Source organism: Primulina tabacum, chromosome 7 (genome assembly GCF_025594145.1).
Source record: "Primulina tabacum isolate GXHZ01 chromosome 7, ASM2559414v2, whole genome shotgun sequence".
Classification (NCBI taxonomy): domain Eukaryota; kingdom Viridiplantae; phylum Streptophyta; class Magnoliopsida; order Lamiales; family Gesneriaceae; genus Primulina; species Primulina tabacum.
The window spans coordinates 29,680,711-29,706,062 of record NC_134556.1 but is presented as its reverse complement, the minus strand read 5'-3'; the positions used below and the strand labels follow the sequence as shown (position 1 = coordinate 29,706,062).

The 25,352-nt window shown below is 38.5% G+C and overlaps 1 long non-coding RNA gene across 2 annotated transcripts; it reads left to right on the top strand.

The window, feature by feature from the left end:
* The first annotated feature begins 4,255 nt into the window (after window positions 1-4,255).
* Window positions 4,256-25,224, top strand: LOC142550846 (uncharacterized). Of its 2 annotated transcripts, none has more exons than XR_012821430.1 (3): window positions 4,256-4,276; window positions 4,354-4,938; window positions 25,142-25,224. It is a non-coding gene; the product is annotated as an uncharacterized LOC142550846 (long non-coding RNA). The 2 variants fall into 2 exon arrangements; XR_012821431.1 differs by having other exon boundaries at window positions 4,354-4,924; window positions 25,125-25,207.
* Window positions 25,225-25,352: the final 128 nt, after the last annotated feature.

Below are 25,352 nucleotides of genomic sequence, written 5' to 3'. Positions count from 1 at the left end.
CTGCTGTATCTGCTGCTGCTGTAACTGTTGCTCGAAGAGACGAGCCATACCCTCTAATGCACGAGTAGCAGGATCCCCTGGAGGAGGTGGTGGTGGTGGTGCATTTCTTTGACTATTCCCTCTGCGATTAACACTGTTCTCTGCCTGATTCTCGATAACGGGTACGCGTCTAGGAGGCATTTTATCTGAATGTTTTCCAAATTCTAACGTAACCAACATGCATTTAAATCTAAGTTCTCTAATCATGTAACACATCCTGACTTAATTAGCATTTTAAGCATTCAAGGCAATACTACTCAAAAAGCTATTAAACATGTATCATAAACATAATATCCATAACGTCATGCAGGTTAAATCATATAAAATCACATAAAAGCAAGTAAATCTTACAACTTGAGGCTTGACGACTGATATTCCCGGCGCTGATGGTGGCACAACCCCTTGCAGGACCTTGGCTCTGATACCAACTGTAACGCCCAAGATTCGACGACTGTCCTCACTGTACCAAGACGAGTCTTTCCAGCGTGCTTATGTCCTCACTCACACGCACCCCGAAAAACTTCCCAGGAGGTCACCCATCACAAAATTGCCCCAAGTCAAGCACGCTTAACTTTGGAGTTCTTATGTGATGAGCTACCGAAAAGAAGATGCACCTTCGTGATATGAGTAGTACAAATCAAATCTTTTAAGCCCTCTTCAACTGTACAGTCCATTACATTGAATAGTCTCGGAATCCCTCTCATTCCCGTGTGGGTCGGTTCATTCATGTTCCCTCCACCTAGAAGCCTGCCAGGAGCCGCTCATTGTCCGTGCAACTGATGGCACCGGCGATCACCCCCCGCCCTCTTCGGCCCCGGGCCTCACATGCCCACCAGCTTCCGCTTGGTTCGTCCCCGAACCACACCGTACTAAGAGAGGTTGGCTCTGATACCAACTGAGACGTCCTGCTCTTTTTATTGCTTTAAAAGTACTAGAAATTTTTTTTTTTTTTCCTCACTTAGCATCGGCCGAACCATAAAATATTTTTGACATCATTTTAAAAATAAACATCCAACTGCTATTTAAAAATCCAAAGAAAAATATTTTAAAGCATAAAATCGTCAAACATTTTACTAAACCTAAAAAACAATAATTTGAAAAGTAAAGCTCATACTAAACCTCTCAAAAATCTCTCAAAAGCATAAATAAGTAATCTTAAAAATCTTTAATCATAAAGCATGAGTCAAAAGTCATAATGCGAAAAAAGTAGAAGCGCTGGTCCTCGGGTTGTGTGCGCCTTCAGTCCAGTCAAATCACTCATCAAGTCCTCCCTCAATACCACCTGCATCCATCACACCTAGTGAGTCTAAAGACTCAACACACCATAATCTTGATAACGAGTAATACGTAATACAGTCAACATATAACGGTGAAAAATATGTGTACTTAAAATATCGTTTTCATGAAGATGCATAAACATAAACATTTTCATAAATATTTTCATGATGCATAAACTTTAAACATAAACATTTTCATAAAATACTTTTTCATGACATGCAACAATAAACCTTAACCTTTTCCCTTTTTCCTCAACATGACATGACATAAAACATTTTTCATGATCATAATCATTTTTCCTTTTCCTTTTCCTTTTCCTTTTCCTTTTCCTTTTGTTGAATTCAGATCGTTAATTGTGACTTTCCTGATCATGCTCATGAGGGTCGATGGATCCATCTACATAAAACCACAGTACTGGGCGGCGGGGGACACCAGCAACACTCTCACCGGTCAACTGGGCCCTGGCCTATCATGATTCGAATAGAAATACGCTCGTCGGGGCTCCCTCTGGGGCCTTTTCCCATAAATGGGCTCCCTCTGGGGTCTTTTCCCCTCACGATATTCCCATTCTTCCGTTACCACAAAACCGTTACCACATATCCGTTACCACATATACGCAATGATGGAAACACGATCGTCGGGCTCCCACTGGGACCATAACCCTCACGACGTCGCCAACATTAACGAATTAGTCACAATTATTTCACATCCTTCAACATTTTTCATTCACATCACTTTAGAAAAATCATGAATATCATTACGTTTTTCATTTTTGAAACCAAGCATGCAACATGTATTTTAAATGTCTTCCCTCAATCATAAAAATCAAATAGACATTTAAAAATCATCATTCAATCATGAACAAATCATAAACATTTAAAAATAATCATATTTTCATAAAATAGCATTTAGGGCACTGCCATGACCTTAACTAATTTCTAGGTGTAAAAAGACCGTTTTACCCCTGGACTCGACATTTTACGTTTTCGACTTTTTCCTTGATTTCACGACTCTAACATGTCCCAAATAATTATTTAAGCTTACGTGAATTTTTTTCATAATTTTATTTGGCTTAAATGTTAGACTTTTTCAATTATCTTTTCTTAATTGTTTTAACAGTGTTTTAATCCCGAAAAATACCAAACTTTAATATAAAATTCTTAAATTCTAAATTTAGTCTTTTTATATTATTTTAGCCCTTATGGACCCCGACTCGACCCCCGTGAGCCGTTTTCCAATTTTTTCTTTACTTAAAACCCTATTTTGACACCTAAACTTCGACCCCGAGCCAACTTCTGATTTTCACGAGTTACCCCCGAACCATGTCGAGCCAAAACTTGCCCAACACAATAATTTAGCCTACTGGACTCTAACTTTAACAAGAAACCCTCCCCAAAACCAAAAACGAAGGTCCCCTCTACTGCCCATAAGCTGGCCGAGAGTTATATCCTGCATGGACTCTATGTTTGATGCAATAAGGACCCTAGCCGACACTCTAGCCACGAACCAGCGTACCTAGCACTTACCCAGGATCCTAAGGACTCGCCCTAACCCTGCCCAGCAAGCTTGGAACGAGCCCTTCCCTTCCCTGCAGCCGCGCACCTCCTGCACGCGAACTGCCATGCTTCTCGGGTAGAGTCCTTCCTACGATGGACTCTTCGCCGCCTCTCCTCTCGAGTCCTAGCATGGCTAGGACTCTTCCTTGGTCTCCCCCACGCCCCTGGCTAGCCCCTGGAGAAGAGTCGCACCAAGCCCGGCCGTGAGGACCCCTAATCGAACCCATGTTCTTCCCATGACAGCAACTTACGTTTTATTTGGTGCTCTTCAAATTCCAGCGTGTATGGTGCGCTTACAGGACCCTAACTCACGTGTAAACCCTTGTAAATCATGGCCTAGATCATGGCAGTCCTTAAACAACATACAATCATGTTTTAAGAATCAAAAACCTTGCTTAACATATCATGCTATGATCCAAAACGAAAATTTAGAAAAGTGGCACTTGTTTTTCTTTCATGTTATTCATGCATCCAATAATTTAAGCATTAATATGATATGATGGATGAGTAAAGGGAGATTAGGGTGTTCCTTTGCGTTTTATACGCACGAAAAACCGTTGACGACGAAGAACGGGACGCGACGATGGCTTGCTCTTGGCTTGATGCCTTCGAAAACCTCTTCTAGCTTGGTGTGGTGAGTGCCGTGTGTGTATGGGAGTGTTTTCAGATTTTAAAAAGTGTGTGGCCGATCCCTTGATGCAAAAAGTGTAGGGTTTTGGGGAGACTAAATCAAGTATTATATACTAATTATTTGCTAACATGGCTTTAGGCCCATTAAGCCAACAATTAAGCCCATTAGCCTTTAATTAGAATTAAATAAAATATTAACAAGGTTTTTGTTTAAATAAATTTGTGAATTTAATAGCCGGGTTGCCAAAAAGCTCGTATTTTAGTTGAAAAACCAACACCGATAAAATTTACGCCCCGGCGTATAAAATCACCTCAAAACCCTTAATTTCATAAAAATACTAAAAAGCATCGACCATCTTTTAAATAATTAAAAATAATTATTTAATATAAATATTTTACGTTTTCTTCAGCCCTCGGTCCCCGTTCCTCGATCGTCACTTGAATATTCCTAAAAATACATTTTTTTATGCATGATGACAAATAAAGCTCATTTAGCATATAAACAAGTACGTCACATAATTAATTAGCAGCTAAAATCAATTAATTACTCAATTTTTCATAATTTCCTAGATTCGCATGCAGTTGGATTACGTCGTCTTAATTTTGGACCTTACATTATGAGTTCTCATTTCATAAAAAAATTTATATTTAAAGAATAAATGCAAAAAATTTTAAGTTCTCAAAATCACAAGTGGTATAAATGAAAACTTTTTTCGATCTTTGTTAGGTAAAATGATCTATTAGGCACAAAGTGTGAGGCCCAATAACAATAAGTAAGCCCAGCCTATTTCCCTTTTATTTAATAAAAACCCAAACCCATTTGATACAAGATCAGATCGCTCATTTCCAGAAAAGTTCTTCCCCAGCCTTGCCCATCGTTCTCTCCGTCTTTCTGCTTCAATCGTGCAGCGTCCCAGCGGCCAGAAATTTTGTGCAGTAGGTTATCACTTTTCATCCTCCATTCTATTAGCTTCTTTCTTGCCTTGTATCGGAAGGTTGCATGCTCGATCGGTCCTGTTTTCCAGCACGGTGCGTGAGCTTCGATTCGGTTTAGGTAAGCTTTGGCTTCGAATTTTGGTTGTTCTTGGTGTATTAGTTTATAAAAGTGAAGAATTGAGCTTTTCCCCTAATTTCCAGCTAGGTTTCCGGCGTGAACAGTATTTCCGGCGACTTGTTCCGGCGAGCCACCTTTGCGAAATTACCGTTGTGCATTCTAGCCTCGAGTATTGAGGTATTAATCTTGAATTCCAGATTTTGAAGGGTTTTATAAGCTGTCCGGAATTTGATTTTTAACCGAGCCGATTTAATTTGTTTTAGTCGGTTAGAATGCATTATATTGAAGTGTATAGCGGATTTATATTGTAGGTTATATCGTTGGACGAGTTCATCCGATATTCCTTAAGATTTTTGTGGGATTGTAAGTTAGTTGAGGTACGTGTAAGTTAGTTGAGGTACGTTCAAACCTATATCATTATGACGCTTATATTGGCGTGTAAGAATATTCGGTGAATGTTGTTTGCTATTATGTGCATTGAATGTTTATTTTGATGCATTCATGCAGAAATTGTATTGGCATAACATATTGATCCTTGACTCCTTTGACGGCTATTTATGTTGATTCTGTTGAGATATATTGAGTCATCAGAGGGACGAGTGGATTAGGATTAGCCACATTCCCAGATGACAGCTAGGGACGAACGACTTAGCTACTAGCATTCCCGATGCTACGTGCATGGACGAGCGGCAATTTGATGCTGCATTCCTGGCACGGGTGGCCACTGTTACTGTTGATGATGTTATTCGTTTGGACTCCATTTGGTATCCGTTATTCCATTGTTACCATTCATGCATCGCATAGCATTGCATTTATTTGATGTTATTACATGTCCTTTATTTACGTCGTGATTTTACTGGTTTGTCGTACTGGGGTACGAACCCTGTTTTATTTTGATGTTGTGGTTGTTTTTGTGGGGACCCGGACGCTAATTCATTCCTTAATCGTCTTTAGGAATAATTCAAATAATTATAATAAACAGGGTCTAAATTTTTTTAAAAAAAATACACAGCGGAAACGTAATGTAATTCAATTCAAATTACATATTAAACATAAACATACAAATCTTGTATTATCTACAAGAATTCAACCAGGTTCAACTATATATCAGTGCTGAATCCTAAGTTGCTTCGAAGCCCGGATCTCCACGCTATCTAGTCCATCCTCGTTCTCTTCTTGACCCTGATCCTATCCCACCTGTTGCCATGCACACATACAAACAATACAACAGACGGATAACTCCGGTGAGAATTACATTCTCAGTATAAATCATGTATACATGCAATCATAAAACAATATAAAAACATATAACAGATATGTCTAACATGTATTCAAATCAGAATATAAATCCATATCAAGAATAAATCCTATTCTAAACATGTATCATCATCAGGAACATAAATCAATATGTACCATATTCAGGAACATAATCACCATGAATCAATATAACTGTCAATTAGACTCATGACGTCACATTTAAGACTAGACTCAATCCTAGCCTAGGGATCCCGGTTTCCAGAAGTTAGCATTCCCATATCGACCAACAGTAATAGAAAAGACTCCAGTTCTATCCACGTCGATAGGGTATCGATCACCAGTAATAGAAGAAATACCAATTCTATCCACATCGATATGGTATCGATCACCAGTAATAGAAGAAGCTCGTATTCTATCCACATCGGTATAGTATCGATCACCAGTAATAGAAAGAACTCCGATTCTATCCACATCGATATAATATCGATCATCAGTAATAGAAGAAGTTATGATTCTATCCACATCGATACGGTACCGATCACCAGTAATAGAAGGAGCTCCAATTCTATCCACACCGATATAATATCGATCATCAGTAATAGAAGAAGTTATAATTCTATCCACATCGATAGCCAAACATCCGGTGACAGACTTTGGCACAATCGCCAATACACTATCTTGTGACATCGTGCAATGTGCCCGTGGCGATCCCACCACTATCAGGCACTTCTGTCACAAGATTACTCGTCTAATACCTGCTGTCTATAAATCAAGAGAACAAGTACATCAATCAAATCAATACAATAAGATAAAGTATGTGATTTAGGGAAACTCGAGCCAAACCTCACTCGAGTTGTGCAATCCCAACTCAACATTAATTTATACCTTTATCTTCTCGGTCCGACGAAGACGAAGTATTGAAGTCAACTCTGTCCATACCCAATCTGATAATGACAATCGAATAGATACAATATCAGTACATAACTCAGTTCAAAACCTGTTCTGATTAATACTCAAATCAAAACATAATCTGATCAATGCCAATCGACATATGATACCACATACAATCTCAACCAATACTGAGTCTGATCAATATCAATTTACGGATGTTTCGACGGTATAACAATACAGTCTCGATAACCCCGTCAATTCCAACACCACAGATATAATACCAGAACTCATAATCAATATCGGTGCAACTCATAATTTCAATAACAATACAAATCTGATATCGAAACTCAATTAATCAATTCCAAAAATCATAACAATTACATAACCAGTCCGTTTCTTAATCTGACTTCGATTCTATGATGTCTAACATGTCAAGAACATCATATATGAATTCCATTCAATTCTGGCAATATCATAATTTCAAATCGTATCTAAACGTAACAAAACTTACGTCCAGTTGTAGCCTGCGTTGATAGGAACACAGTACTGAAGTCGGATTACAATTCAGACGGGCGGATCTTTCACAAAAGGCGTAATGATTTTCTACAACCTTACTAAAACTTTTCTCGATTCCTTCGTTTCCTTTTTCTCTCTTCTGAAGAAATATGCATGTTTATATATATATATATATACAACGCATGCAGCAAGGCAAGTGGCCTGCTCCCTCAAGTAACACGTCTCGCGTATATGCGCGACATCTTTCGGCGCATATGCGCGAGACACAATTTCTCAGCGCGTGTGTCTCGGCATCTCTCGCGCATATGCGCGCCTTCCATTGCGCATGTGCGCCGAACTCACTGCCCTGCTCGCGCATATGCGCCCGTTCACGTCGCGCATATGCGCCAGGCATTTCCTTGGCTACTGGACACCTCGCGCATATGCGCGCCCACACGCCGCACATATGCGAGGGGTCTTCTGTCCACTCCGCGCAAGACTCGCGCATCACGTCACGCATGTGCGCGAGCACACCTCCTTGCACATACATTTTGCGTCTTTTCTCACCTTTTCCGGTCTAATACTTTTCGTCTATAATTACCTTGATTAATCTCATATTACGGTAAATCAAATTCTCGGGCCTTACATTTCTCCCCCTCTAAGATATGATTTCGTCCTCGAAATCACAGGCAATCAAATCAGATAAGGAAGGAATGTATAATAGAGGTTACTTCAGCAAATTCATTCTATCAAACCATTCTGATAAAATTACTTGCAAATACTGGCTATACAACATCCGTATATACCAATCAACAGCTCATACCAAATCCATATCATCATCTGTTATCAAATCCAATCTCAGATATCACACGTAATATCATTCCCATTCAGAGGAAATTTGTAGTACTCACTGTACAATGTCTCGTCTGTAGCTATCTCGATACTCATCTAATAGCTATTACTGTACAATAATTCATAAAGTGACAAGATCTCAGGTCACTAGTGCTAAAATCCAGCACTACAGTTCCTGGATATCCTCCAGTATCTAGATAGTTCACTCCAACTATCCGTCAATCTATAATCCATAGATAAAACATCATGCTATACATTCTGCCAAAAGTTTAAAATCAACCAAAAATCACGGTATGATATAATTAACTCTGGCATTCAATACCATCTGAACCCTTTTCTGACATACCTCTCAGTCGTCTTGTCATATCTGTACGTCATCCGGTACGATATACATATGCCGATTTGAACAATCGTTCAATCATAACCACATCCTGGTACATTCTTGGCACAATTTCGGTAAATATCACCAGATCCATGGAATTATACTCCTATTTCTATTCAGGAATCGATAATCTGTATAACCAATCTCCTGGTTTCTATCTTCCTGTCCTCATCTGTCAGCGATTTAGACATTTCAATACAAATTCTAACAAAACTGATTTCATTTGTTTACATCAAAACTGTCCGTTCGTATTATCACATATTTCTTGTTACCAGAATAATACTAAATCTACTACTGTGTGCCTCTGACAATACCTGTCATTTCAAATTCGAAATATCTGGCACAACAAATCAGCTAATTATATAAAATAAAGCATTACCTACCTGGTATTCTGATTGACACATTGTTCTGACTATCGAAATCAAGTTCTGAACAATCTGATCACTGTCTCAACTGTGCTACAATCAATCAGTATACTATCTTCAGATATCACAGACTCTGAATGTAATCTGTTGCAATCTGGATTCATCACCGAACAATTCTGTATACAACAATCTCAGTTCCCAGAATATTCAATACAGATTTCAACTGTTCGATTCAATCAATCATACGCTGCGAATATATCAAAATATCATAGATAAAACGAGCATAATGTCATCAGAACACTTCGGAACACAGGATTTATCAACCCATACACAGAACTGAAGTATTTCCCAGAGAAACACATAATCAGATGTAACTCTAACTCTTCAGGCAGTAAATCTTCTAACTGACATTTCAATTCTTTCAATTCAATCAATATCATTCTGTACAGAAGTCTAAAATGAAATCCATACCTGATATCAAATCAAGGCTGAAGTCGCTCTCCCTGATATAAGACAAACCCGGATTTCATCTGGAACGACTATAGCACTCTCCTGCTACTGACAAATCATTTCCAGATAGGCTCAACTTCAGTAATCAACTGAATACATAAGGAATTACTCCATTCTTTTCGATAATCATCGAATTATACATAATACGGATATCAAGGAATTCAAAATCGAGAATCCTTACTGTATATCATTCATTCATCGGCCATTTCAGGTCCGAATCTTACCATCTCCTGGCAAGAATCTATAATAGTTCTGTACTTGTTAGCATATCAATAACAATAATGTAATCAGAATCAGATAACACAAGTACAATACAATCTAATTCAATCTCATCCTCTTTTTACTGCAGTACACAATATATTACAGAATTCACTGATATCAACTCCTTTCCCCAAAAGGTACAAGGATCAATACTACAATAATACAGACCCAGCAGGTACATCATATATTAATACAACTCAGTCAAAGATAATCGTAGGGAATGCATTAGTATATATCAATACATATGCAACATAATCATAAAAGATTATTACCTGCCACTATATCATCACGTGTGTCCTGGGTCTGTTCCTCGATCACTACCACCAGATGATTCTGCTCCCTGAAATCTTCGGGAACCTCTCTGTGGACAGACTCTAGCAAAGTGTCCCTGCTGTTTACAGATATTGCACCGACCAGTCACTCCCTGGCACTGCTCCATGGGATGTCTCCCTCCGCAAGTCCTGCAATAAACTCTAGTATAACTCGGGCTAGAACCACTGGAGCTAGATGAACCACTCGGTCCGCTTCCTAACTTCTTAAACTGTTTCTTTCGAGCTTTCAGCAAATCTTGCTTTCCACTCGTGCTGCCGCGATCAAATCGGAGAGGAAATTGTTGTGTCTGGGGTTGCATTACACACAACCTTTCTTGTTGTCTAATCAGACTCGCCTCAGCTCTTTTTGCTTTATTCAAAGTATCAGCAAAATGGTAAGGTCGCTGCATATTCATCAATGCAACTATCTCCGAGTTCAATCCTCTGATGAACTGATCCGCTACAGCTTCATCATTCCCAGCTATCTGAGGAACAAAACGCAGTAAAGTAGAGAATTTAGCAACATACTCTTCAATATTCAGTTGACCTTGCCTCAAATTCTCAAACTCTGCTATCTTGTCCTCTCGGTACGATCCTGAGAAGAATCTTCGATAAAATTCAGCTTTAAAGACTTCCCACGTAATCACCGTACCCTGCTGTTCTAATACTCTTTTGGTTGTAATCCACCAACTCCTAGCGACCTCGTGTAATTGGTTGGGCACCAATTTAATTCTCTGTTTGATTGGATAATCAAATGAATCAAACAGTGTCTCTATATCATCTAACCAATTCTCACACTCCACTGGTGTCTCATTACCCCTCAGAATCGGCGGTTGAAACGACTGAAATCTCTTCATCTGTGTTTCCATCAAAGTTTCTGTCTCATCCATCTGATCAATCAAAGTACTACCCAATTCTCTAATTCTTCTGGGAGGGATATCTGATTACCACAAGGGTTAGTACCGCATGAGATAAATCAATCTTAGTCCCTTCCTGATCAGCTTACCTTCTGATCAAGAATTGATTCTGATTTATTTTCAAATCAGACATATTACCAAATCAATTCAGGTATTCAGGTAACATGTAGCTTAATATACAGTAAAAACATACTGAAATCTTAGCATATACAATGTAATTTCAACATTATATTCAATCATATGCTATGTAACTTCAAGCAATAACACATAACATCATGCTAGCACACACAATGTAATTCCACATTATAAGTAAATCACATGCTAGTCATCACATGCAGGAAAGAAAACTCAATCTACCCCGCTCATTCTCTTCTATCTCAATCTCAAGAACCTACAGTTCTAGAACCTACTGTTCTGGAACCTGATGCTCTGATACCATCTGTTGTGGGGACCCGGACGCTAATTCATTCCTTAATCGTCTTTAGGAATAATTCAAATAATTATAATAAACAGGGTCTAAATTTTTTTTTTAAAATACACAGCGGAAACGTAATGTAATTCAATTCAAATTACATATTAAACAAAAACATACAAATCTTGTATTATCTACAAGAATTCAACTAGATTCAACTATATATCAGTGCTGAATCCTAAGTTGCTTCGAAGCCCGGATCTCCACGCTATCTAGTCCAGCCTCGTTCTCTTCTTGACCCTGATCCTATCCCACCTGTTGCCATGCACACATAAAAACAAGACAACAGCCGGATAACTCCGGTGAGAATTACATTCTCAGTATAAATCATGTATACATGCAATCATAAAACAATATAAAAACATATAACAGATATGTCTAACATGTATTAAAATCAGAATATAAATCCATATCAAGAATAAATCCTATTCTAAACATGTACCATCATCAGGAACATAAATCAATATGTACCATATTCAGGAACATAATCAACATGAATCAATATAACTGTCAATTAGACTCATGACGTCACATTTAAGACTAGACTCAATCCTAGTCTAGGGATCCCGGTTTCCAGAAGTTAGCATTCCCATATCGACCAACAGTAATAGAAAAGACTCCAGTTCTATCCACGTCGATAGAATATCGATCACCAGTAATAGAAGAAATACCAATTCTTTCCACATCGATATAGTACCGATCACCAGTAATAGAAGAAGCTCGTATTCTATCCACATCGGTATAGTATCGATCACCAGTAATAGAAAGAACTCCGATTCTATCCACATCGATATAATATCGATCATCAGTAATAGAAGAAGTTATGATTCTATCCACATCGATACGGTACCGATCACCAGTAATAGAAGGAGCTCCAATTCTATCCACACCGATATAATATCGATCATCAGTAATAGAAGAAGTTATAATTCTATCCACATCGATAGCCAAACATCCGGTGACAGACTTTGGCACAATCGCCAATACACTATCTTGTGACATCGTGCAATGTGCCCGTGGCGATCCCACCACTATCAGGCACTTCTGTCACAAGATTACTCGTCTAATACCTGCTGTCTATAAATCAAGAGAACAAGTACATCAATCAAATCAATACAATAAGGTAAAGTATGTGATTTAGGGAAACTCGAGCCAAACCTCACTCGAGTTGTGCAATCCCAACTCAACATTAATTTATACCTTTATCTTCTCGGTCCGACGAAGACGAAGTATTGAAGTCAACTCTGTCCATACCCAATCTGATAATGACAATCGAATAGATACAATATCAGTACATAACTCAGTTCAAAACCTGTTCTGATTAATACTCAAATCAAAACATAATCTGATCAATGTCAATCGACATATGATACCACATACAATCTCAACCAATACCGAGTCTGATCAATATCAATTTACGGATGTTTCGACGGTATAACAATACAGTCTCGATAACCCCGTCAATTCCAACACCACAGATATAATACCAGAACTCATAATCAATATCGGTGCAAATCTGATATCGAAACTCAATTAATCAATTCCAAAAATCATAACAATTACATAACCAGTCCGTTTCTTAATCTGACTTCGATTCTATGATGTCTAACATGTCAAGAACATCATATATGAATTCCATTCAATTCTGGCAATATCATAATTTCAAATCGTATCTAAACGTAACAAAACTTACGTCCAGTTGTAGCCTGCGTTGATAGGAACACAGTACTGAAGTCGGATTACAATTCAGACGGGCGGATCTTTCACAAAAGGCGTAATGATTTTCTACAACCTTACTAAAACTTTTCTCGATTCCTTCGTTTCCTTTTTCTCTCTTCTGAAGAAATATGCATGTTTATATATATATATATATATATACAACGCATGCAGCAAGGCAAGTGGCATGCTCCCTCAAGTAACACGTCTCGCGTATATGCGCGACATCTTTCGGCGCATATGCGCGAGACACAATTTCTCAGCGCGTGTGTCTCGGCATCTCTCGCGCATATGCGCGCCTTCCATTGCGCATGTGCGCCGAACTCACTGCCCTGCTCGCGCATATGCGCCCGTTCACGTCGCGCATATGCGCCAGGCATTTCCTTGGCTACTGGACACCTCGCGCATATGCGCGCCCACACGCCGCACATATGCGCGGGGTCTTCTGTCCACTCCGCGCAAGACTCGCACATCACGTCACGCATGTGCGCGAGCACACCTCCTTGCACATACATTTTGCGTCTTTTCTCACCTATTCCGGTCTAATACTTTTCGTCTATAATTACCTTGATTAATCTCATATTACGGTAAATCAAATTCTCGGGCCTTACATTTCTCCCCCTCTAAGATATGATTTCGTCCTCGAAATCACAGGCAATCAAATCAGATAAGGAAGGAATGTATAATAGAGGTTACTTCAGCAAATTCATTCTATCAAACCATTCTGATAAAATTACTTGCAAATACTGGCTATACAACATCCGTATATACCAATCAACAGCTCATACCAAATCCATATCATCATCTGTTATCAAATCCAATCTCAGATATCACCGTAATATCATTCCCATTCAGAGGAAATTTGTAGTACTCACTGTACAATGTCTCGTCTGTAGCTATCTCGATACTCATCTAATAGCTATTACTGTACAATAATTCATAAAGTGACAAGATCTCAGGTCACTAGTGCTAAAATCCAGCACTACAGTTCCTGGATATCCTCCAGTATCTAGATAGTTCACTCCAACTATCCGTCAATCTATAATCCATAGATAAAACATCATGCTATACATTCTGCCAAAAGTTTAAAATCAACCAAAAATCACGGTATGATATAATTAACTCTGGCATTCAATACCATCTGACCCCTTTTCTGACATACCTCTCAGTCGTCTTGTCATATCTGTACGTCATCCGGTACGATATACATATGCCGATTTGAACAATCGTTCAATCATAACCACATCCTGGTACATTCTTGGCACAATTTCGGTAAATATCACCAGATCCATGGAATTATACTCCTATTTCTATTCAGGAATCGATAATCTGTATAACCAATCTCCTGGTTTCTATCTTCCTGTCCTCATCTGTCAGCGATTTAGACATTTCAATACAAATTCTAACAAAACTGATTTCATTTGTTTACATCAAAACTGTCCGTTCGTATTATCACATATTTCTTGTTACCAGAATAATACTAAATCTACTACTGTGTGCCTCTGACAATACCTGTCATTTCAAATTCGAAATATCTGGCACAACAAATCAGCTAATTATATAAAATAAAGCATTACCTACCTGGTATTCTGATTGACACATTGTTCTGACTATCGAAATCAAGTTCTGAACAATCTGATCACTGTCTCAACTGTGCTACAATCAATCAGTATACTATCTTCAGATATCACAGACTCTGAATGTAATCTGTTGCAATCTGGATTCATCACCGAACAATTCTGTATACAACAATCTCAGTTCCCAGAATATTCAATACAGATTTCAACTGTTCGATTCAATCAATCATACGCTGCGAATATATCAAAATATCATAGATAAAACGAGCATAATGTCATCAGAACACTTCGGAACACAGGATTTATCAACCCATACACAGAACTGAAGTATTTCCCAGAGAAACACATAATCAGATGTAACTCTAACTCTTCAGGCAGTAAATCTATTAACTGACATTTCAATTCTTTCAATTCAATCAATATCATTCTGTACAGAAGTCTAAAATGAAATCCATACCTGATATCAAATCAAGGCTGAAGTCGCTCTCCCTGATATAAGACAAACCCGGATTTCATCTGGAACGACTATAGCACTCTCCTGCTACTGACAAATCATTTCCAGATAGGCTCAACTTCAGTAATCAACTGAATACATAAGGAATTACTCCATTCTTTTCGATAATCATCGAATTATACATAATACGGATATCAAGGAATTCAAAATCGAGAATCCTTACTGTATATCATTCATTCATCGGCCATTTCAGGTCCAAATCTTACCATCTCCTGGCAAGAATCTATAATAGTTCTGTACTTGTTAGCATATCAATAACAATAATGTAATCAGAATCAGATAACACAAGTACAATACAATCTAATTCAATCTCATCCTCTTTTTACTGCAGTACACAATATATTACAGAATTCACTGATATCAACTCCTTTCCCCAAAAGGTACAAGGATCAATACTACAATAATACAGACCCAGCAGGTACATCATATATTAATACAACTCAGTCAAAGATAATCGTAGGGAATGCATTAGTATATATCAATACATATGCAACATAACCATAAAAGATTATTACCTGCCACTATATCATCACGTGTGTCCTGGGTCTGTTCCTCGATCACTACCACCAGATGATTCTGCTCCCTGAAATCTTCGGGAACCTCTCTGTGGACAGACTCTAGCAAAGTGTCCCTGCTGTTTACAGATATTGCACCGACCAGTCACTCCCTGGCACTGCTCCATGGGATGTCTCCCTCCGCAAGTCCTGCAATAAACACTAGTATAACTCAGGCTAGAACCACTGGAGCTAGATGAACCACTCGGTCCGCTTCCTAACTTCTTAAACTGTTTCTTTCGAGCTTTCAGCAAATCTTGCTTTCCACTCGTGCTGCCGCGATCAAATCGGAGAGGAAATTGTTGTGTCTGGGGTTGCATTACACACAACCTTTCTTGTTGTCTAATCAGACTCGCCTCAGCTCTTTTTGCTTTATTCAAAGTATCAGCAAAATGGTAAGGTCGCTGCATATTCATCAATGCAACTATCTCCGAGTTCAATCCTCTGATGAACTGATCCGCTACAGCTTCATCATTCCCAGCTATCTGAGGAACAAAACGCAGTAAAGTAGAGAATTTAGCAACATACTCTTCAATATTCAGTTGACCTTGCCTCAAATTCTCAAACTCTGCTATCTTGTCCTCTCGGTACGATCCTGAGAAGAATCTTCGATAAAATTCAGCTTTAAAGACTTCCCACGTAATCACCGTACCCTGCTGTTCTAATACTCTTTTGGTTGTAATCCACCAACTCCTAGCGACCTCGTGTAATTGGTTGGGCACCAATTTAATTCTCTGTTTGATTGGATAATCAAATGAATCAAACAGTGTCTCTATATCATCTAACCAATTCTCACACTCCACTGGTGTCTCATTACCCTTCAGAATCGGCGGTTGAAACGACTGAAATCTCTTCATCTGTGTTTCCATCAAAGTTTCTGTCTCATCCATCTGATCAATCAAAGTACTACCCAATTCTCTAATTCTTCTGGGAGGGATATCTGATTACCACAAGGGTTAGTACCGCATGAGATAAATCAATCTTAGTCCCTTCCTGATCAGCTTACCTTCTGATCAAGAATTGATTCTGATTTATTTTCAAATCAGACATATTACCAAATCAATTCAGGTATTCAGGTAACATGTAGCTTAATATACAGTAAAAACATACTGAAATCTTAGCATATACAATGTAATTTCAACATTATATTCAATCATATGCTATGTAACTTCAAGCAATAACACATAACATCATGCTAGCACACACAATGTAATTCCACATTATAAGTAAATCACATGCTAGTCATCACATGCAGGAAAGAAAACTCAATCTACCCCGCTCATTCTCTTCTATCTCAATCTCAAGAACCTACAGTTCTAGAACCTACTGTTCTGGAACCTGATGCTCTGATACCACCTGTTGTGGGGACCCGGACGCTAATTCATTCCTTAATCGTCTTTAGGAATAATTCAAATAATTATAATAAACAGGGTCTAAATTTTTTTTTTTTAAAATACACAGCGGAAACGTAATGTAATTCAATTCAAATTACATATTAAACAAAAACATACAAATCTTGTATTATCTACAAGAATTCAACTAGATTCAACTATATATCAGTGCTGAATCCTAAGTTGCTTCGAAGCCCGGATCTCCACGCTATCTAGTCCAGCCTCGTTCTCTTCTTGACCCTGATCCTATCCCACCTGTTGCCATGCACACATAAAAACAAGACAACAGCCGGATAACTCCGGTGAGAATTACATTCTCAGTATAAATCATGTATACATGCAATCATAAAACAATATAAAAACATATAACAGATATGTCTAACATGTATTAAAATCAGAATATAAATCCATATCAAGAATAAATCCTATTCTAAACATGTACCATCATCAGGAACATAAATCAATATGTACCATATTCAGGAACATAATCAACATGAATCAATATAACTGTCAATTAGACTCATGACGTCACATTTAAGACTAGACTCAATCCTAGTCTAGGGATCCCGGTTTCCAGAAGTTAGCATTCCCATATCGACCAACAGTAATAGAAAAGACTCCAGTTCTATCCACGTCGATAGAATATCGATCACCAGTAATAGAAGAAATACCAATTCTTTCCACATCGATATAGTACCGATCACCAGTAATAGAAGAAGCTCGTATTCTATCCACATCGGTATAGTATCGATCACCAGTAATAGAAAGAACTCCGATTCTATCCACATCGATATAATATCGATCATCAGTAATAGAAGAAGTTATGATTCTATCCACATCGATACGGTACCGATCACCAGTAATAGAAGGAGCTCCAATTCTATCCACACCGATATAATATCGATCATCAGTAATAGAAGAAGTTATAATTCTATCCACATCGATAGCCAAACATCCGGTGACAGACTTTGGCACAATCGCCAATACACTATCTTGTGACATCGTGCAATGTGCCCGTGGCGATCCCACCACTATCAGGCACTTCTGTCACAAGATTACTCGTCTAATACCTGCTGTCTATAAATCAAGAGAACAAGTACATCAATCAAATCAATACAATAAGGTAAAGTATGTGATTTAGGGAAACTCGAGCCAAACCTCACTCGAGTTGTGCAATCCCAACTCAACATTAATTTATACCTTTATCTTCTCGGTCCGACGAAGACGAAGTATTGAAGTCAACTCTGTCCATACCCAATCTGATAATGACAATCGAATAGATACAATATCAGTACATAACTCAGTTCAAAACATGTTCTGATTAATACTCAAATCAAAACATAATCTGATCAATGTCAATCGACATATGATACCACGTACAATCTCAACCAATACCGAGTCTGATCAATATCAATTTACGGATGTTTCGACGGTATAACAATACAGTCTCGATAACCCCGTCAATTCCAACACCACAGATATAATACCAGAACTCATAATCAATATCGGTGCAAATCTGATATCGAAACTCAATTAATCAATTCCAAAAATCATAACAATTACATAACCAGTCCGTTTCTTAATCTGACTTCGATTCTATGATGTCTAACATGTCAAGAACATCATATATGAATTCCATTCAATTCTGGCAATATCATAATTTCAAATCGTATCTAAACGTAACAAAACTTACGTCCAGTTGTAGCCTGCGTTGATAGGAACACAGTACTGAAGTCGGATTACAATTCAGACGGGCGGATCTTTCACAAAAGGCGTAATGATTTTCTACAACCTTACTAAAACTTTTCTCGATTCCTTCGTTTCCTTTTTCTCTCTTCTGAAGAAATATGCATGTTTATATATATATATATATATACAACGCATGCAGCAAGGCAAGTGGCCTGCTCCCTCAAGTAACACGTCTCGCGTATATGCGCGACATCTTTCGGCGCATATGCGCGAGACACAATTTCTCAGCGCGTGTGTCTCGGCATCTCTCGTGCATATGCGCGCCTTCCATTGCGCATGTGCGCCGAACTCACTGCCCTGCTCGCGCATATGCGCCCGTTCACGTCGCGCATATGCGCCAGGCATTTCCTTGGCTACTGGACACCTCGCGCATATGCGCGCCCACACGCCGCACATATGCGCGGGGTCTTCTGTCCACTCCGCGCAAGACTCGCGCATCACGTCACGCATGTGCGCGAGCACACCTCCTTGCACATACATTTTGCGTCTTTTCTCACCTTTTCCGGTCTAATACTTTTCGTCTATAATTACCTTGATTAATCTCATATTACGGTAAATCAAATTCTCGGGCCTTACATTTCTCCCCCTCTAAGATATGATTTCGTCCTCGAAATCACAGGCAATCAAATCAGATAAGGAAGGAATGTATAATAGAGGTTACTTCAGCAAATTCATTCTATCAAACCATTCTGATAAAATTACTTGCAAATACTGGCTATACAACATCCGTATATACCAATCAACAGCTCATACCAAATCCATATCATCATCTGTTATCAAATCCAATCTCAGATATCACCGTAATATCATTCCCATTCAGAGGAAATTTGTAGTACTCACTGTACAATGTCTCGTCTGTAGCTATCTCGATACTCATCTAATAGCTATTACTGTACAATAATTCATAAAGTGACAAGATCTCAGGTCACTAGTGCTAAAATCTAGCACTACAGTTCCTGGATATCCTCCAGTATCTAGATAGTTCACTCCAACTATCCGTCAATCTATAATCCATAGATAAAACATCATGCTATACATTCTGCCTAAAGTTTAAAATCAACCAAAAATCACGGTATGATATAATTAACTCTGGCATTCAATACCATCTGACCCCTTTTCTGACATACCTCTCAGTCGTCTTGTCATATCTGTACGTCATCCGGTACGATATACATATGCCGATTTGAACAATCGTTCAATCATAACCACATCCTGGTACATTCTTGGCACAATTTCGGTAAATATCACCAGATCCATGGAATTATACTCCTATTTCTATTCAGGAATCGATAATCTGTATAACCAATCTCCTGGTTTCTATCTTCCTGTCCTCATCTGTCAGCGATTTAGACATTTCAATACAAATTCTAACAAAACTGATTTCATTTGTTTACATCAAAACTGTCCGTTCGTATTATCACATATTTCTTGTTACCAGAATAATACTAAATCTACTACTATGTGCCTCTGACAATACCTGTCATTTCAAATTCGAAATATCTGGCACAACAAATCAGCTAATTATATAAAATAAAGCATTACCTACCTGGTATTCTGATTGACACATTGTTCTGACTATCGAAATCAAGTTCTGAACAATCTGATCACTGTCTCAACTGTGCTACAATCAATCAGTATACTATCTTCAGATATCACAGACTCTGAATGTAATCTGTTGCAATCTGGATTCATCACCGAACAATTCTGTATACAACAATCTCAGTTCCCAGAATATTCAATACAGATTTCAACTGTTCGATTCAATCAATCATACGCTGCGAATATATCAAAATATCATAGATAAAACGAGCATAATGTCATCAGAACACTTCGGAACACAGGATTTATCAACCCATACACAGAACTGAAGTATTTCCCAGAGAAACACATAATCAGATGTAACTCTAACTCTTCAGGCAGTAAATCTTCTAACTGACATTTCAATTCTTTCAATTCAATCAATATCATTCTGTACAGAAGTCTAAAATGAAATCCATACCTGATATCAAATCAAGGCTGAAGTCGCTCTCCCTGATATAAGACAAACCCGGATTTCATCTGGAACGACTATAGCACTCTCCTGCTACTGACAAATCATTTCCAGATAGGCTCAACTTCAGTAATCAACTGAATACATAAGGAATTACTCCATTCTTTTCGATAATCATCGAATTATACATAATACGGATATCAAGGAATTCAAAATCGAGAATCCTTACTGTATATCATTCATTCATCGACCATTTCAGGTCCGAATCTTACCATCTCCTGGCAAGAATCTATAATAGTTCTGTACTTGTTAGCATATCAATAACAATAATGTAATCAGAATCAGATAACACAAGTACAATACAATCTAATTCAATCTCATCCTCTTTTTACTGCAGTACACAATATATTACAGAATTCACTGATATCAACTCCTTTCCCCAAAAGGTACAAGGATCAATACTACAATAATACAGACCCAGCAGGTACATCATATATTAATACAACTCAGTCAAAGATAATCGTAGGGAATGCATTAGCATATATCAATACATATGCAACATAATCATAAAAGATTATTACCTGCCACTATATCATCACGTGTGTCCTGGGTCTGTTCCTCGATCACTACCACCAGATGATTCTGCTCCCTGAAATCTTCGGGAACCTCTCTGTGGACAGACTCTAGCAAAGTGTCCCTGCTGTTTACAGATATTGCACCGACCAGTCACTCCCTGGCACTGCTCCATGGGATGTCTCCCTCCGCAAGTCCTGCAATAAACTCTAGTATAACTCGGGCTAGAACCACTGGAGCTAGATGAACCACTCGGTCCGCTTCCTAACTTCTTAAACTGTTTCTTTCGAGCTTTCAGCAAATCTTGCTTTCCACTCGTGCTGCCGCGATCAAATCGGAGAGGAAATTGTTGTGTCTGGGGTTGCATTACACACAACCTTTCTTGTTGTCTAATCAGACTCGCCTCAGCTCTTTTTGCTTTATTCAAAGTATCAGCAAAATGGTAAGGTCGCTGCATATTCATCAATGCAACTATCTCCGAGTTCAATCCTCTGATGAACTGATCCGCTACAGCTTCATCATTCCCAGCTATATGAGGAACAAAACGCAGTAAAGTAGAGAATTTAGCAACATACTCTTCAATATTCAGTTGACCTTGCCTCAAATTCTCAAACTCTGCTATCTTGTCCTCTCGGTACGATCCTGAGAAGAATCTTCGATAAAATTCAGCTTTAAAGACTTCCCACGTAATCACCGTACCCTGCTGTTCTAATACTCTTTTGGTTGTAATCCACCAACTCCTAGCGACCTCGTGTAATTGGTTGGGCACCAATTTAATTCTCTGTTTGATTGGATAATCAAATGAATCAAACAGTGTCTCTATATCATCTAACCAATTCTCACACTCCACTGGTGTCTCATTACCCCTCAGAATCGGCGGTTGAAACGACTGAAATCTCTTCATCTGTGTTTCCATCAAAGTTTCTGTCTCATCCATCTGATCAATCAAAGTACTACCCAATTCTCTAATTCTTCTGGGAGGGATATCTGATTACCACAAGGGTTAGTACCGCATGAGATAAATCAATCTTAGTCCCTTCCTGATCAGCTTACCTTCTGATCAAGAATTGATTCTGATTTATTTTCAAATCAGACATATTACCAAATCAATTCAGGTATTCAGGTAACATGTAGCTTAATATACAGTAAAAACATACTGAAATCTTAGCATATACAATGTAATTTCAACATTATATTCAATCATATGCTATGTAACTTCAAGCAATAACACATAACATCATGCTAGCACACACAATGTAATTCCACATTATAAGTAAATCACATGCTAGTCATCACATGCAGGAAAGAAAACTCAATCTACCCCGCTCATTCTCTTCTATCTCAATCTCAAGAACCTACAGTTCTAGAACCTACTGTTCTGGAACCTGATGCTCTGATACCACCTGTTGTGGGGACCCGGACGCTAATTCATTCCTTAATCGTCTTTAGGAATAATTCAAATAATTATAATAAACAGGGTCTAAATTTTTTTTTTTAAAATACACAGCGGAAACGTAATGTAATTCAATTCAAATTACATATTAAACAAAAACATACAAATCTTGTATTATCTACAAGAATTCAACTAGATTCAACTATATATCAGTGCTGAATCCTAAGTTGCTTCGAAGCCCGGATCTCCACGCTATCTAGTCCAGCCTCGTTCTCTTCTTGACCCTGATCCTATCCCACCTGTTGCCATGCACACATAAAAACAAGACAACAGCCGGATAACTCCGGTGAGAATTACATTCTCAGTATAAATCATGTATACATGCAATCATAAAACAATATAAAAACATATAACAGATATGTCTAACATGTATTAAAATCAGAATATAAATCCATATCAAGAATAAATCCTATTCTAAACATGTACCATCATCAGGAACATAAATCAATATGTACCATATTCAGGAACATAATCAACATGAATCAATATAACTGTCAATTAGACTCATGACGTCACATTTAAGACTAGACTCAATCCTAGTCTAGGGATCCCGGTTTCCAGAAGTTAGCATTCCCATATCGACCAACAGTAATAGAAAAGACTCCAGTTCTATCCACGTCGATAGAATATCGATCACCAGTAATAGAAGAAATACCAATTCTTTCCACATCGATATAGTACCGATCACCAGTAATAGAAGAAGCTCGTATTCTATCCACATCGGTATAGTATCGATCACCAGTAATAGAAAGAACTCCGATTCTATCCACATCGATATAATATCGATCATCAGTAATAGAAGAAGTTATGATTCTATCCACATCGATACGGTACCGATCACCAGTAATAGAAGGAGCTCCAATTCTATCCACACCGATATAATATCGATCATCAGTAATAGAAGAAGTTATAATTCTATCCACATCGATAGCCAAACATCCGGTGACAGACTTTGGCACAATCGCCAATACACTATCTTGTGACATCGTGCAATGAGCCCGTGGCGATCCCACCACTATCAGGCACTTCTGTCACAAGATTACTCGTCTAATACCTGCTGTCTATAAATCAAGAGAACAAGTACATCAATCAAATCAATACAATAAGGTAAAGTATGTGATTTAGGGAAACTCGAGCCAAACCTCACTCGAGTTGTGCAATCCCAACTCAACATTAATTTATACATTTATCTTCTCGGTCCGACGAAGACGAAGTATTGAAGTCAACTCTGTCCATACCCAATCTGATAATGACAATCGAATAGATACAATATCAGTACATAACTCAGTTCAAAACCTGTTCTGATTAATACTCAAATCAAAACATAATCTGATCAATGTCAATCGACATATGATACCACATACAATCTCAACCAATACCGAGTCTGATCAATATCAATTTACGGATGTTTCGACGGTATAACAATACAGTCTCGATAACCCCGTCAATTCCAACACCACAGATATAATACCAGAACTCATAATCAATATCGGTGCAAATCTGATATCGAAACTCAATTAATCAATTCCAAAAATCATAACAATTACATAACCAGTCCGTTTCTTAATCTGACTTCGATTCTATGATGTCTAACATGTCAAGAACATCATATATGAATTCCATTCAATTCTGGCAATATCATAATTTCAAATCGTATCTAAACGTAACAAAACTTACGTCCAGTTGTAGCCTGCGTTGATAGGAACACAGTACTGAAGTCGGATTACAATTCAGACGGGCGGATCTTTCACAAAAGGCGTAATGATTTTCTACAACCTTACTAAAACTTTTCTCGATTCCTTCGTTTTCTTTTTCTCTCATCTGAAGAAATATGCATGTTTATATATATATATATATATATATATATATATATATATATATATATACCACGCATGCAGCAAGGCAAGTGGCCTGCTCCCTCAAGTAACACGTCTCGCGTATATGCGCGACATCTTTCGGCGCATATGCGCGAGACACAATTTCTCAGCGCGTGTGTCTCGGCATCTCTCGCGCATATGCGCGCCTTCTGTTGCGCATGTGCGCCGAACTCACTGCCCTGCTTGCGCATATGCGCCCGTTCACGTCGCGCATATGCGCCGAGCATTTCCTTGGCTACTGGACACCTCGCGCATATGCGCGCCCACACGCCGCGCATATGCGCGGGGTCTTCTGTCCACTCCGCGCAAGACTCGCGCATCATGTCACGCATGTGCGCGAGCACACCTCCTTGCACATACATTTTGCGTCTTTTCTCACTTTTTCCGGTCTAATACTTTTCGTCTATAATTACCTTGATTAATCTCAGATTACGGTAAATCAAATTCTCGGGCCTTACAGTTTTGATGACATAGCAGGTCATTCCAGGGGTTTTGACGCGTCTGGTGGAGCGTCAGCGAGTGATACCCAGTAGTCAGTCGGTTGGTGTCAGAGTTCCTAGATATTTATATATATATTATGCTGGTTTGATACATTTGGCAGGGAGATGCCCTGTGTAGCTGTATGATTATGTTTTAATGTTGTTTGGATTTTATTTGTGGTATGTTATGTCTAGTCCTGGTCAGTGCG